The sequence below is a fragment of the Passer domesticus genome, unplaced genomic scaffold, assembly GCF_036417665.1.
Source record: "Passer domesticus isolate bPasDom1 unplaced genomic scaffold, bPasDom1.hap1 HAP1_SCAFFOLD_37, whole genome shotgun sequence".
NCBI lineage: Eukaryota > Metazoa > Chordata > Aves > Passeriformes > Passeridae > Passer > Passer domesticus.
The window spans coordinates 636,683-651,919 of NW_026990149.1; the positions used below are offsets into that span (position 1 = coordinate 636,683).

The 15,237-nt window shown below is 48.6% G+C and overlaps 1 long non-coding RNA gene and 1 pseudogene across 1 annotated transcript; one reads left to right on the forward strand and one right to left on the reverse strand.

The window, feature by feature from the left end:
• LOC135292506 (zinc finger protein 850-like) overlaps positions 1 to 15,237 on the reverse strand; it is a 113,480-nt pseudogene that overhangs the window by 38,400 nt on the left and 59,843 nt on the right.
• LOC135292549 (uncharacterized) lies at positions 4,550 to 7,172 on the forward strand. The gene is made up of 2 exons (XR_010354788.1): positions 4,550 to 4,649; positions 7,041 to 7,172. It is a non-coding gene; the product is annotated as an uncharacterized LOC135292549 (long non-coding RNA).

Below are 15,237 nucleotides of genomic sequence, written 5' to 3' on the forward strand. Positions count from 1 at the left end.
ACCATCTCTGGTGGGGAAACCTGAAACAAGCTCTGTTTCGGGGCAGCTGACGGCAGCTGGAGAGGCGAGGGAGAGCAGGGACAGCTTCAGCTGCTGGGAGGAAGGCTCATGAAGGACAATCTTACACTGATCCCCAGTGAAGTGCAGACTCTGGGGGAGCACATCTGCCCAGGACACACTGGGCAAACAGTGCCTCACCCACCTGTGCTCTGAGCTGATCAAGAACTGCTTGATCAGCTTCCAGCAGGCTCAAGCCAAGCTGCTCTTTTGATTTCTCCACCTTTCTTTCTCCACAAGGCCCCTCTCCAGGGCAATCCTGAACCACTTTGTTCCATGTCCCTTGCTGCCAGTTTCCTGCTCAACAGCCCACCTGGCTCACCTGCCCCTTTGGACTGTGCTTTCTACTGAGCCAGTCCTGTCACAAAAGCAGCTTGAAACACACCTCTAAGTAGGCACTGATCCACAGAAATCAAATCCATTCCCCTCTGCCCAGGGCCAGTCCCCTGCACATCTGGCAGCCTGCAAAATCTAACACCCCATCAGGGTCCAACACATTGTTCCAACCCAAAGCAGGAATGCAATTGGTTTTGCTAAATCTGAAGGAATTCCTGCAGGTCCTCAGCCTTCCAAGGCCAACGCTGCCACTGTGGAGGGAATCCTGTGACCCCGAGCATTTGATGGTGACCACACCAAAGCAAGAGGTGGCTCCTTCAGCAGGGGAATGGCACATGGCAATGCTGTCCCTTTGTGTCCCCAGCCTTCCCCCATTGTTTTAGCAATGGCAACCACACTCCAGCACAGCCCAGCAGCTGCAGCAGAGGTTGTTTGTGTTGCCTCAGTGCACATCAGGACTCCCAGTCCACCACTGCCAGCAGCTTGCAATGACAACAGCACCTGGACACTGAGGTGTTTTGCTGGAGGCAAGCCTGTCACAAGCACACACCCTCTTCAAACTTGCCATCAAACAGAAAGGAAAAGAGCAGGAAAAGGCTACCTTTGGACCAGTCTTGCTCAAGTCTATCCATGGGCCAATTCTGGGCAGAATCCTCCCCCCAGTGCTGGCCTCCTTCTGTGTGCTGACAACCTTCTCCTGCTGGAACTTAGAAGGAAGCAGCTGGAAGGCAAAACAAATCCAAAAAAAAAAAACCAAAAACAACATATCAGCAAGAAGCTCAGAGATGTGCTTGTTCAGAAAGGCATTTCTTGAGCAAGTGGCACTGGCAAATAATTTGTGATCACAGCCACTAGGATAGTTCTGGAAGCCCTGGAAGTTACTTGCTGAAATGCATAGCAAGAATAAATTAATAATACAGGGTGCAATACACATACTCCAACCACATGGCTGTGGCCCATTAGTCTCTCTGTGATCTGATCTGACATGTTTGGGGATTTCTGCTCTTTGGCCATTTGTTTCCTCTTATGTTTCATAGGATTGAGGCAGTGACCTTTACAGAGAGTGGGAAGGAGCTCTCAGAACTGCCCCAACTCCATCCCTGCACAACACTCACAACTCACAGCCAGGAGACAGCACTGCTGGCTGAGTCCAAGAGAAGCAAGAAAGAAAAGCTGGACCAAGAGGGAGGTGCACAGGAATGTGTCCAAGTTTTTCCTCTCTCTGTTAATGAGCATTTGTTTTCTCTGTCTGGGCTGACAGAGCCCTCCAGAGAAGAAAACACTGGGATCTCCTTGGCAGAGCCTCAGCACTGGGGCATCTCCAGCCAAGTGAGCTCCAGACAGCAAGGCACCTTGGTGGCCCTGACTGCAGTGCTGCCTGCAGGGCTGGAGCTGTGCCCACCCAGGAGCTCAGAGAGAACAGCTGCTTTGGGAGCTCTTCTGGCTGGGACCAGCCGTGGCTCTCAAGGCTTTGGGCACAGTTTGAGCTCTCCCCCCCACATGCCCAGGTGCCCAAGGGCAGGTTGGTCACAGCAGCACAGGGCAGTGCCCAGCCTGACAGAAGGAATTCCTGTGGCAAAGGGCAGGCACAGAAGCACATGCTGAGGGCTTCAGCTGCACATTGCTTTCACTTGGCTCCCGTGGCACAGCCAGGCAAGGCGCTGGGCTGTCCCTGAAACATCACACAGTGTTCCCTCCTGCACCAGGACAGCCCCCACCAACAGCAGCACGGCACAAAGAGCTGGGCAGGGGCTCTGCAGCTTCCCAGCGCTGCTGGACAACAGGGGCAGGGACACCAGGGACACCAGGGCACTTGCCAGCCTGAGCACAGCCCCAGTGGCTACTCACAGTGTTAGGCTGCAGTCTTTCCCTCTGCAAAAGACGAGGTGTTGGTGTCTTTTTTGGGAATCCAGAAGCCATTCTGAAGGGAGGATGTCACAGAGGAATGACAAGGCCTCAGCAAAACTGGAAGGAGCAACAATGGAACTCTGAAAATCCAGAACCCAATTCATGGCAGACTCAAGGCATATATGCTGCTAAACATTTTATATCATTTGAAAGTAGCTAAGTGCTTGTTTGGCATAAGTAGTGAGTATTGTTAGGCCTCTAGTTGGACTTTATTTGGACTAGATGGCTCCCTTGTGCAATTCAAAAATGGATCTTGCTGAAACCTGGAGCTAAAAAGCTGAACATTAATAATGCTTAGAGCAGACAAAGCTGTAGCTTAAATATTACTTAAAATCAGCTTGAGTGGGCCTCCTCTTCTTTAGGCTAAACACCCCCTGCTCTCTCAGCTGCTCCTCACTGGACTTGGGAGAGACTGCAATGTTATGGCTCATGGCTTAAATATTGCTATAAAGGACGTTTTGCCCACTGTGACAAAACTCTATAAAGAAGCTGAGAGCACCCAAGCCCACCCTTCCCTGAAAATGCCTCCTGACTGGAACTTGGGACTGCGAGTTCAGCCCCACAAGGGAACTTGAGACAAGATAAAGGTGACACTATTGTCCCATTAGCTCAGGTCTCCAGAGAAGTGAACAAGGCCAAGGGAGAAAAATAGATCCACAACAAAGCCAAAGCCAGCAGCTGTCCTGAAAATCAGTTCTATCTGCCTTCAGGCTGGGCAAGTCATAGTCACAGACTCCTCTGCTGAGGCCAGATTTGCACACAAACCTCCCATCAACAGAGGCTCAGGAGGGAATTTTGGGACTGTGGTGCAACCTCTGGTAAGGGCCAGTGGACACCCATCCTCCCTCACACAAACTGGCTCAGCTCTAAAACCCCCCACCCCCAGAAGGCCACATCCAGGGGACATTCCCATCACAGACGCTGCAGGGGGTGTCATAGTCCATCAAAGACCCCCAAAGTGCCCCCAGAGCCATTCCTGAGCCCTTGCACCAGATGATTTTGCAGGGCATGCAAAGTAACACAACAGATCTGAAAATCCACAACCCAATTCATGGCAGACTCAAAGGATATACTGGTGCTGAAGATTTTATATTACTTGAAAGTAGCAATAGACAGTCAAACTTGCCCCACCCCAGGGAGGTACCTGGGAGGTCCCACCTTGCCCAAATCTGCATTAATCCATTGGAATCTTACATTTTGCAATACCTCACCACAGAGAAGACCAGAAGAGGATTTTATGGTATGCCAATGGGATCCATGGAATGGTGATATTTTTTACTTCATCTGTCTCTGTCATTCTCTTTCTTCCCCCTCTTCCCAACCCCATCTCCACCCCCTTCACCCCACCCCCCGCCTTTTTCTATTCCCTTCTCTCTCTTCCTCACATTTACTGTTCCATAAAATCCAGACTACTGACTTTGGCAAATTGCCTCATTTGCACCTCAATTCAGAGGCCTCTCCCTAATAATTTTAATAACCAGATGATAACAACCCACGGAAACTTGAACAGAACTCATTCACCTTGAAGCAGTTTAAGCAATCACTATAGGGAAAAAAAAGTATAGATGAGTACATTTAGAAAATGTTGCATTTCTTCAGTGCAAAAAAAAAGCACAATCAGTAGACGAACTATTGTTCATCCACTCAGCTGTGCATGCCACTCAACTGCTGCACCAGAAGACTGGCATTATCCCATCCTGTATTTCCCTTTGGCCTTCTCTCTCAGAGTGCACATGAGACAAAACCAAACAGTTCAACTTTAGTCAATCTTTACCTTCAAAGGAAATTCACGATCTTTTCCAGAGGCCAATGCTCTGCACGTTGAGGAATCCTCTGCAGAGACCAATGCTCCGCGAACTGAGGACTCCTAGCAGAGGCCAATGCTCTGCACGTTCAGGATGTTGTTTGCAGAGGCCAATGCTCTGCACGTTCAGGAATTCTCAGCGGGGCACAATGCTCCGCAAATTCAAAGGACTCACTCGCAGAGACCAATGCTCCGCGAACAATTCACTCGGCGAATCGCCCAGTGTAGCTGCCTGTACGAGCCCAGGCTGCGCACACCCAGCCAGGGCCGCGTTCTCGGGCAACTGAGGCCGCGCCGCTGTCACAGACGCTGCCGCCCGCGCGGTTACCAGGCAACCGCGGCGCCCGAACCTCGGGGCCGGGCCGGGTTCCGGCGGGGCCGGGCGGTTTTGGGCGGGGCCGGGCGGGTTCGGGCCGGGGCCGGGCGGGTTTGGGCCGGGGCCGGGCCGGGTTCCGGCCCAGGGCCGGGCCAGGGCAGGGCCGCCGTGATTTTCAAAGGAGATTCTCAATTGAACTACTGCCATAACTTTCTGAAGAGTCTTTCTGTAAGTATTCGCGAAAGCCTAAAATGTGGTGATAGAGGCACCTCTGTCAGGTCTGTCCCTTGCTCTCTGTGTAGCACTGATGTTCTGTCCCGGCTGGAACAGCCGGAGGGGCTGAGCGAGCTGGGAAAGGGGCTCAGCCTGGAGAGGAGGAGGCTCGGGGGGACCTTGTGGCTCTGCACAGCTCCCTGGCAGGAGGGCGCTGCGGGTTCAGGAAGCACCGGAGCGGCGTGGTTCCCTCTCTCCTCTCCCGCTCAACCTCTTCCTCCCTCCCTCCTCCTCCTCCCCCATTTCCGAAACCCTCGCAGCCCGCGGGAGGAGCGGAGATGGAGCCGGGACAGGGCGGAATGCAGAGAGGGGATGCCAGGAGTAGGAGTGACTGGTCTGTACTGGGACCATACTGGGATCATGCTGGGAGGGAGTAGGAGCAGCGCGATGGCTGCAGCCAGGCCATGCAGGGCCTCCTGCCAAGGGGAATGATTTCAGACAAGTGCTGACTGCGTGGGAGAAGGTGTTTTGTGTTGGAGGGCTGAGTTATCACTGAAGTTTTTCACTTCTGATACTTGATAATATCAGTGTCATTTTGTCCATAAGGAGCACACTCAGTGCCTGAGACATCTCCATCTCCACCTGCTTCACAACTCCACTTGAAGGCAGATGAAAATTATTTCCTTGTAAATGACCTGTTTTCACCAAATTCTGCAAACTCTTACTGAGGCTCTTTGCCATGAAGTTGATTTTCTATTTATTTTTTTCCTTTTTTTTTTTTTTTTTTCAATAAGAATTGCTTTCTCCTTGCAAATGTTAAGTAAATTTTTCCCTGCCTGGGATGTCAGGAGGTGCACATCCTGTACAGAAACACTCCCCAAGTGCATCAATAACCTTTTTGTACTGCTCAATGAGTCCTAGAAAACTGCAGAGTAGTTTTGTGTCTCTGCAGGTTACTTGGCAATCAATTCTCCATCTCTGATAAATCCTAATTTACAAGGAGAATGTGACGAACTCCCTCCTCTGCAATCAGGAGTTGGCAGTGCCCATTCTTCTGCAAATTTATGGGTTCAGCAGAATAATATCATAGGAACAGAGATGTTCTGCAGCATTGCTGCTTGGTTTGCTCCTCATTTTGTGGGGCAGACAGCAGCCTTCTACAGCCCTAAAAAGGACAGGGAATTTTCTGGACTGGAAAGAAAAGCATCCGTGAGAGAGGCAGAATGTGATGCTGTTACCCACGGCTGGTGTTGCCACCTCTGTTGTCAAATTTCCCTCCCTTGCTGCCTTGGGGCATCTGAGTAATGGGTGGTTTGTAGTGATGTTCTCCTTATTGAAATCAGTCAAGAGTTTGTGGACTTATTTCCAGCATGAAAACAAACCCTGTTTTGCTGGTTGTATGAGGGAAAAATTTATTTGAGGCAGAGAGAGGACAGAAAGAGGTGAGAGACCACTGAATTTTTTCCATGTGGCTGCAGGGAGGGAGAACAGTTGTGGTGTGGAGATGCATTGTTAATGTAAAAGCAACAAAAAGCAACCCAAATAGTGAGTGAGCATCACTTGAGCTGCACCTCTGCCAGTTAGGGATGGATCCCTCCTGCTCCTTCCCCTGCCTGAGGCACCTGTGTGGGGCTGGTTATTCCTGTCATTTACCTTTCAATTACACAACAAACAACAAGTTTCTTGGAAAACAGTTGGCTTTTCAGACTCTCCCGGGCATTCAAGTGAGTCCAGGAGATGTGCTGATAAGTGGCTTTGGATGGTCTTGGCTGTTGGGTGTTGCTATGTTTCCTGATGCTCCAAAGCAATCCCTGGCACGCTGCTTTTGTGAAAGGCAGAACAGCTCAAGAGAAAAATGTGCTTGAAATTACCTGTTCTGGGGAAATGCAATCACTGCGAATTTTCTGCTGGGAACTGCTTGTGAACAAAGATGGAGCCCGAATGAGGGATGTGCCCTTGTGGGGGTGCCTTACACTGACACAAAGCTCTCTGTGCCTCTCCAGAGGGTTGTCACCCTACAGAAACTTGTCACTTGAGGAATCTCCTGGCAGGGCAGGGAGGGGGATTTGACATCACAGCTGCATGCCTGGGAAAAACAACGAGGCAAATTCTCCTTTTCTGGCCAGGAAAGCCAGGGTGTGTGCCTGCTGTGTTCCACGAGGAGGAAATCAATTGCTGAGGGATTTCTGCTGGGAGATTTGTGCTTTATGAAATTCATGGCAGGGGCAGAGGACTGGGGAGCTGCCAACAATAGCACTGTCTTCCTCCCCTCTGCTGCTTTAATTGTTTGTAATGATTTAATAAATAGCGCTGTTCTTCCCTGCAGCAAACATAGGCATGTGGCATTTTATTATCTTTATTAGGGCTCCTGTTTGGAATTTCTTTGCTGTATTTCCTTCTTTGCAGAATTGGTCCAAAACTTGGAGGAGTTGGTGTGAGAACTGGACTTTGTGCTGTCAACATTCTGAGTGTGGAGCCAGTGCTAAATCCGTGCAACTATATGGGAATGGAATAAATGACACTATTTAAACAAGGAAATGCTCCTGGCTTAGGCATTTTATCTGCACAAATGCACACTAGGAGAGGAAGAGCAAATCAGGTACAAGCTCCCACTACTTACAGAAGAATGAATGGAAGTAACTTCCTGTTTAGGCTGGAAATTAGGAGAACATTTGTACCCATCAGAATGGTGTTGAACTGGAGCAGCTGCCTAGTGACAACAGACAAGTGGAGAAGTGAAACCCCAAATTAAAGGCTTTTAGTGTGGAGTTTTTTGGATGTTGGGGTCCTCAGAAGTAGATCTTGAGTCCCACGGGCAATGCAGGCAGCTTCCCAGGGGAGCATCTCTGTCCCGTGCCAGGGCCCTGCTGCCCTGGTCCCACAGAGTGATTTGGGGGGTACCTGATGGCCCAGCAGAGTTTTGGGAAATGCCTTAATGTTTGTTGGATTTGAATGGCATTAGGGTCAAAGTGAGTTTCTCCTCTGAGGGATGGAGTCTTGAGCTCTCACAGGTTTTGCTTGAACATGTCTTTCATCTGTCCCCCAGCCCAAACACCCCCAGCAGATCCCTGCTCCTCCCTCTCTGTGTCTCCCACAGCTGTGATCCTCAGAGCTTTTCCCTTACACAAAAAAACCTGGAAATTGGCTGGTATTTGTTGCCTCTTGGCAACAAAATTGTCTCCTATTGTGTAGCTCAGGGGGAAAGGAACCTCTTCCTCCCTTCAGTTTGCTGCAACAAAGTGTTTTGTTCCTCTTTGTGAAGAACTAGGAAGAAACACTTCTTTGAAAGCTGAGGGAGCCCAATTCAATTCGCTTATCATTTTGAGCAAAATAACCAAGTTATTTATATTGAAAGTCACTCCAAAATTTTGAAGAGACCTTTTTAGAAAATATTTCTCTTGGTGACTGATTACAAGTGGGTATGGAAAGAAACTCTTTGCCTTGAACCACTCAAAGCAGTAATTTCTTCCCAAAGAGTAGATGTAATTTCATTTTCTGGGTGAAAAAAATAAGTAGTAGCGGACCAAAGGAGCTTCAAGCTGATCTCCATTTGCTGTCAATGACTGAATTAAATGCACAGGCTTCCTATCAGCTGTGCCCGACAAAACATTGCTTTTGGGTTATTGGAGGTTTTGTCAGAAATCTTTGTAGCATGACTAGTTCATGGACTTATCTCTGCTGGCTTCAGTCATTCCTGCTGTCCATCATATCTTGCTATTATAAGGCAGCTCTTTTCATTACGTTGTCTTTTAATTCAGATATATCTGAGCCTTTCTCTACTTCTAGTCCCAGTTTTCAGGAGGACAAACATTTTCTTATCTGTGAGTGTATTCAGTGGTGGCCACACAAATGAAGGCAAGGAGCTGGCAGGTGATAATTTATGAAACTTTCTATAATGGGAAAAACTCAGCATTCAATTTCCATCTCCTTAGAAATCTTTATTTCTTTTCTTGTCTCTTGTGCACTTTGTGGCTGGTCTGAGTTTAGTTTGCTTGGAAATGCAATTCTATGGATCCCAATTCTTTTGAGAGAGAATAATCTTGTACACAAAGCCAAATAAATTGAACTTTTCCATATTAGAGTAGTTTGACATCCAGGCTTGGGGACCTGGCAGTGGTTAGTGCCTGGCCAGCCTCAGAACACAGAGTTCGTCTGATTTAGGTGAAATTTCATTCATTGGAGACAAAGTAAAATTGCCTCTTATTTGCTCAGCACTAAAAATCCATCTGAAGCTGATTGCCAAGAAGTGCTGCTGAGTGATGGGATTAACCCCTGCAATGGCACCATGAAATGAGAGATTGGGAGAGGAATATTAAAGAATGGCATTTCCAGCCATGTGCAGGCCCTGGTGTTCTGCTCTTGGCTTGGTGCTGTCAAAGGGGCTGTTTTGATGGTTCTAGAGGCACTAACCTGGGCAGTGAAATGCACCTCAGGCACCAATTGCATCTCTGGTGTCTGCAAGTGCCTTTATCTCCCTTCATGCTCCTCAGAACTAAAATCCTGAAAGGACCAAGTGAATCTGAGACTTTGGGAAGACCCAATAGTGACAGATTTTGGTGAGATTTGAGTCAGGAGATGGAAGCAGCAGCAGAAAGTGCTGTAATCTTCATCCCTGCACTCTCCTGCATGCTGATACAGTGTGAAGGAGGCAGGGATTCCATAAAGCACCTTCTGTAGCTCCTGAGGGAAAACAAGTGGCAAGTTCTTTAATTTCTTAGAGTTTCAGGCGTGTTTGGCTGTGCTGCACCTCGGGGCCAGGCTCTGCCTCTCTCTGCTCCAGGTGGTGCTTCCAAACTGCCCTCTGTGATTTTTATTTGCAAACCAGCTCTCTGACCAGCTTCCACTTTGCTTTAAAACTTCAGCACCACGTTTGTGGCTGAACAGGTCCCAGAGCTGGCGAGAAGGATTTGAGATGCAATTTGCATCACAGAGTTGTTACAGTGGGGAAAATGTCACATCCCTCCTGTGCCTGGAGCTGCTAATCTTGTTCTGAACATTGAAAACCTCTTCAGCTGCTCTCATTATACCTCAATTTGATTACTGCTTTGATTTCACACTTCTTTCATGCAGGCTTTTCCTCTCTCCTTGGCTGGAATTGTCAGGCCTGAGAGGAGAAATTTTGTCAAGCCTTGGGACAGTTCCCATCATCTATCCCTGCTCCTAAAGCTGCTTTGAATTATCTTGGGAACCTGAGCATGAGGGAAACTGGCAGGACTTTAGTGAGAGGAAAAGTAAGGCACAGAGGCCAAAGTGTAAATGCAGAGTCTGGGGACTCTGTTGTGGGGATCTGGGCCCTGCAAACGGATGTTCTTCCCTGTGAATGGCTGATTCCTTCTGTATCTCCTCCTGAAATTCCTGAGGACCAGGGATGGTGCTGGTACTGCAGCCACACAAACTCCCCATGGAGCTGTGTGGGACCCAGTGGGAATCATTGATTTGCGGCTTTTGATGAAAAGTTGTGACATGAACCTCAGTGTCAGGGAGGTGACACGTTAATGCTGCTGTCAGACAGTGCCCACACACCGTGTCTCCGAGGGGAGGGGGGCTCTCAAAGAGAGTGGTTTCTGGGGAGGGGCCGGGTTGGGGTCCTCGTCCCCAGAGGCGGAACTGGGAGAAGGAGTAGACATTGCTTCAGACCCACGCCTCCCCCTCAGCAGGAATGGGCTGACACCTTCCCCGTGGAATGTGGCCCCCTCAGGGGAGGATGGGCTGGCGGAGAGATTCAGGACCGGAAAAGAAGGCAGCGGGGAAAGCGTGTCTAAGGTGGAATGGCCATCCTCCATCTTAGACAAAGAGCAGGGTGGGGGGCCTGACTCGCTGCAGTTCCCCACTGAGGCCTGGACAGCGAGCGGCCGGGCGCTCGGAGCAGTGCGGCCAGCCAGCTCCCAGGGAGGTGGGGCGGGGAAGGGTTTTTTTGGAAAGTCTGAGGGACAAGGGAACAGGGGAATTCCAGTGTGCTGCTGACCTGTGAAAATCTTCTTGCTCCTGTCCTTCTTAGAAGGACAAGAGGAGGACCTTCTGATGAGGTGGGAGAGGGAAACGTGCCAGAGATAAAGATCCTCACGGGCCTGGCCACGGGCCCTTGAGAAAATTCCACCCGCCAGGGATAGAAAAAAGAAAAAAGATAAAAACCCCCGCTGTGGCACAGCTCACCCACTGGCGCTGGGCCTCTGGCCGATTTTTCCTGGGAGACGAGATATCCGTCCAGCCAGCCCTCTTCTGACAGATGAGTGATGCTGGTTGACCACCACAGCAGTTCCACTTCTCATCAGGGTGCGCTGAAACTGATGTTCTGATCGCTGACAGACTGGGGACTTTCTCGGCTTGCTGCCTCCAGGGACTTGGGTGTTCCCGGTGCTCCAAAGCCTGTTCCCAAGACTGAGGGCGCGGCCACTGTGGGTCCCTGGTGTGCTTGTCCCAGTGCACACACCTTGCCTTGCTGCAGGAGCCCAGCAGCTTTTTTTCTGCTGTCTGCGCTAAGCCCTGACTCAGTCAAGTCTTCCACAAGCTTTCTTTCTCCACTTCTGAGTGAGAAGGAAGGGCAGAGAAAGTCTATAGAACCATAAAATTCACCGATGGGCTCCTCTTAGAGTCATAAAAGGAGCTCGTAAATGATCTTATCTTGCCCCACATTGGAAGCACCAAAGTGCCGCTTCCCGGCTAGCTGATGACAAGAGAGGGGGCTGCAGGTTCCCCCTGGAGCTCCGTTGAATCCCACTTGTTAATTGTTTCGGCGCAATATAAAACACAGGCAGCGCACACGGGTCCCAGGGAAACTTTATTTGATGGTAAACTTCCCCTTTTCCTCTCCTGGGACCCCGATCAAGGGGCGAACAAAGACTTTTAAGTGTGGGCAGGTCTCAGGGGAAGGTGCAACTTTCAACAAATCAGGAGAGTTGGGAGTAAAAATGCTAGGCGGAGATAACAGCAGTGAACCAATAACATTCCAAGGGAGGAAAAGTGGTTTCAATAAATGGCTAAAATTTGGAGAAATAGAAACTGGAAACTAGTTGACGAAATAACTGGGAAAAGGCAGAAACAAAAGGAAAACAGCACCAAGGAAAGCCACCAAATCACAAATCAAACCATAAATCTACTAATAAAACAAAAAGCACAATACAACATTCTGGGAACTCAGTGACTTCATTCTCTGATCAACCTCATTTCTTTCCTCTTGTCACCTATTTCTGCCCTCCTGCAGCCTATTAGTTCTCAGAATCAGAGAACTGTAGAATATGGCCAGTTGGAAGGGGCCCTTCAGGATCATCAGGATCATTGCACAGAGCAGCCCAATGCTAACTTTGTGTTTATCTGAGGACAGAACCTTCTGCAGGTGTCGGCAGCTGCAGGGAGAAGCCAGGCCCCCTTCCCCCAGCAAGGACAGGGAGCAGGCTCTGGCCAAGGCCTGTGCTGCTGCTGCTCCTTCTCCCCGTGCCCCAGGGTTTGCTCTCTCCTTCCCAGGAGCCGCTACGCCCAGGTGCAGAAGTGTGCGGCCCAACTCCTCCTGTCCCTGATGCAGAAAATGGGAGTCACAAAGCTGGCAGGCACAGCCAGGGCTGAGAGGCTGGCACAGGTGGCAGGGACGCTTGCTCAGGACTGTCACCAAGACACAAGGTAATGATCTTCATTTCACTTCCTCAAACAGGAAAACTGTTTTGTGTTTGGCTTTAAAGGTAAAAGCAGAAAAGAGTGGAAACTCAAGGAAATAATAAGTGACCTCACTGTGTGGATAAAGGTCATAGAATCACAGAATATGCCCAGTTAGAAGGGACCTATCAGGGTCATCCAGTCCAGCTCCCAGCCATGTGCAGGGCTCCCCAAGAGTCACTCCATGTGCCTGAGAGCATTGTCCAAATGCTTCTCGAGTTCAGTCAGACTTGGTGCTGTGACCACTGCTCTGGAATGCCTGGGGAAATGACTGTACTGGGTAACCTGAGGCTGGCCAGCAAGAAGGAGCATTGCCAACTTCCTGTGACTTGAAGGATTCTTTACTGAGATCAAAAGAGCTCAGATTAGCCAGTCCAACAGTTCTGATTGGCCGTAGGTGCAAAACACAAAGCCAAAGTGTTGGCTAATATTCATCACTGAAGGATCACAAACATCTGTTTCTCATTAACTTAAGACATTCCTAGAAATATTTCAGGGGTCTTTAGACAATGTATTCACTCTTTCTAAAATCCCTTCTGCAGATTTCTAGAATGCTGTTATCTGTGGCTCAATGACCTCCAAATTTCTTCTTGAAGAAAACTGTGGTTTCCTAGTGGCAAAATCAACCCAAACCACCAAAATCCCCTTACTTTGATGATGAAATTCCCATTAATAGCTGTCAAGAACACCAGAGAAACTAGCTACCCCTGTGCATACATATAGTGTAGAATAAGCAATAGGATGCAGGAGGTGTTTTGTCCTGGCTTCCCTGCCAGTTAAAGAAAGGCAAATTTTTGTGCAATGGCAGCAAGACACTGCTAATAGGCTCTGACAACAAAGCAGATGTGTTTTGCTTATTCCCTGGGAACAGCCACAGTGTCAGAGTGAAATGGTATTTTTCTGTGGCCCCACATTCTCCTCTTGCCTCTTGTGTTCAGCTGACAGCACTGTGCAGTGTCCAGTGGAGGTAAATCTCCCTCTTTGCTGAGTAGGTAATGCCTTCTCATGCAGGGGTTGCACCTGATGAGTTTAAGGTGTCAGCCTCTTCTGTTAACACTCTTCCTTTCTTCACTTTTCTTTCCTTCCTGCCTGCCTTCCTTTCTGCCTCCCTCCCTCCCTTCCTGTCTTCCTTCCTCCTGCCCTTCCTTCTATCCTTCCTCAGGCATTATGGACAGGAGATGGTGAAGATGTTGCTGAGCCATCAAAAATTTAAAATGCTTCTGGAACAATCTCTTTCCACGCATGACCTGGAAGATATTCTGACAAGAATTAAGAAGAAAGTAAGTGCTTGACAGGAGAAATGTCTCCTTTGTGCAAGTATTGCCACTGCTTACATGAGATCAAGCATACCCAATGTGTCTTTATCTCATTCCTCTTCTGCTGAATCATTTTACTCCCGGGAATGAGCTGTTAATCCTCAGCGTGATCATCTGCAGGCCACAAAGGAACTGCTATTATTAGGGAAGAAGTGGGGTTTTGAATACTTTGAATATGGGTCACAAAGAGGAAAGGGAAAGAGGAGAAAATGGGTTTACATTTAAGATAAGCCCCCACCATGGTCTCCCTGCTCTACCCCCAGTAAAGCAATTAAGTGAGAATTGAACATAACAGAGTCTGAAGATAACAGAGTTTTGCAAAAGACACGGAAGCAGTAGTACAAGAAAACTTCCAAATATACAAAAGATGTCCAAGTCAATCCTAGTTACTACAATTACTGTCTGTCCTTTGGGAATACCGCCCTGCTGTCAAGCCCTGTGGAGCTGGAAGAAGCTTGGTGAATTCAGCAGCATCCAGTGAAAAATCCTTTGTTTGTTAGGAGGGGGATTTTATTTTTCTTATCAACATTATAGAAGGGAGTGGTCCTTTGTGCAGGCACAGGGAGAGTGAGTGTTGAACCAAATCAACTTCCAACACAATGGGCCAACCCCCAAAGAGCCCAACTTTTTCTGCTGCTTCCTTTAAGACCACTCATTGCCTACCAGTTTGCATTATTCCCATTTGTGCTCAAGACTAATGAATTTGGGATTTTAGACTGCTGCTCAGTGTGGTAGCACCCATAACCTGCCTTGGGCTATTGAAAACAAAGAGTTGGCAACACTGAATCTCTGGTCTGTTTATTTCTCTAAGTTAGGAAATGTTTCCCTAGGCCTTGGTCGCAGTGATTCTGGTTCTAACTTGTGTTTTATATCCTAAAGATTGATGGGGTTTCTTTATGTCTCTCTAGGGGATGGAAAACCAGAAGGGTGAACGCCCATCTGTCAAGGAGCCGGTGGAGAAGAGGAACGATGGCGCCAAGAAGCCCCAGGCCACATTGCCTTCTAGCAAACGGTACTGAGCACTTTTGTCAGATGTGACAAAGCCCATGACAAGCTTCACATGCCTCCTCCTCAGGCAAATCTTTCTGGCAGAGATGACCAGTGCCAGAGATTGTTTCCTTTCCCTACAAATGCTCTAGGATAAAAAATGTCTACTTCTGCATTATGCTGAACACAACTTCTCTGGAGGGCTTTCCACAAAAAATGGAGAGACAAAAAGACATCCATTGGTTGCAGCTCAGATGATCCAGTGCAGTGGCAAGGGCAGGGTTGTGGAGGCTAGGAGAGGTCCACTTTTCTGCTGCCTGACTTGGGACAAGTAAATTGAACTAGAGTGGTTTTTTATTTAATCTGAGTGGAGTCTTTTTCAGATGGGTGTTTTGATGAGGAGTCCCAGACTAGAAGCAAGATGCCATTCCTCAAAGATGCAGGTCTCATCCATGTGAATGATGGCTTTCTTACCTTCAGACAGTACCAAGTTTGAGTAGGAAGTAGCAAGGCAATTCCTTTGCAGCTTTGGTCAACAGGTGTCTCAAGGTGGACTTTTTATCTTGATATTCCTGTCTTTCGTATATGTTACTCGATGGAAAGCGTGTTTGGTTTATTTCCCCCTGTGCTGCAATCAGCATTTAAGACAGGAA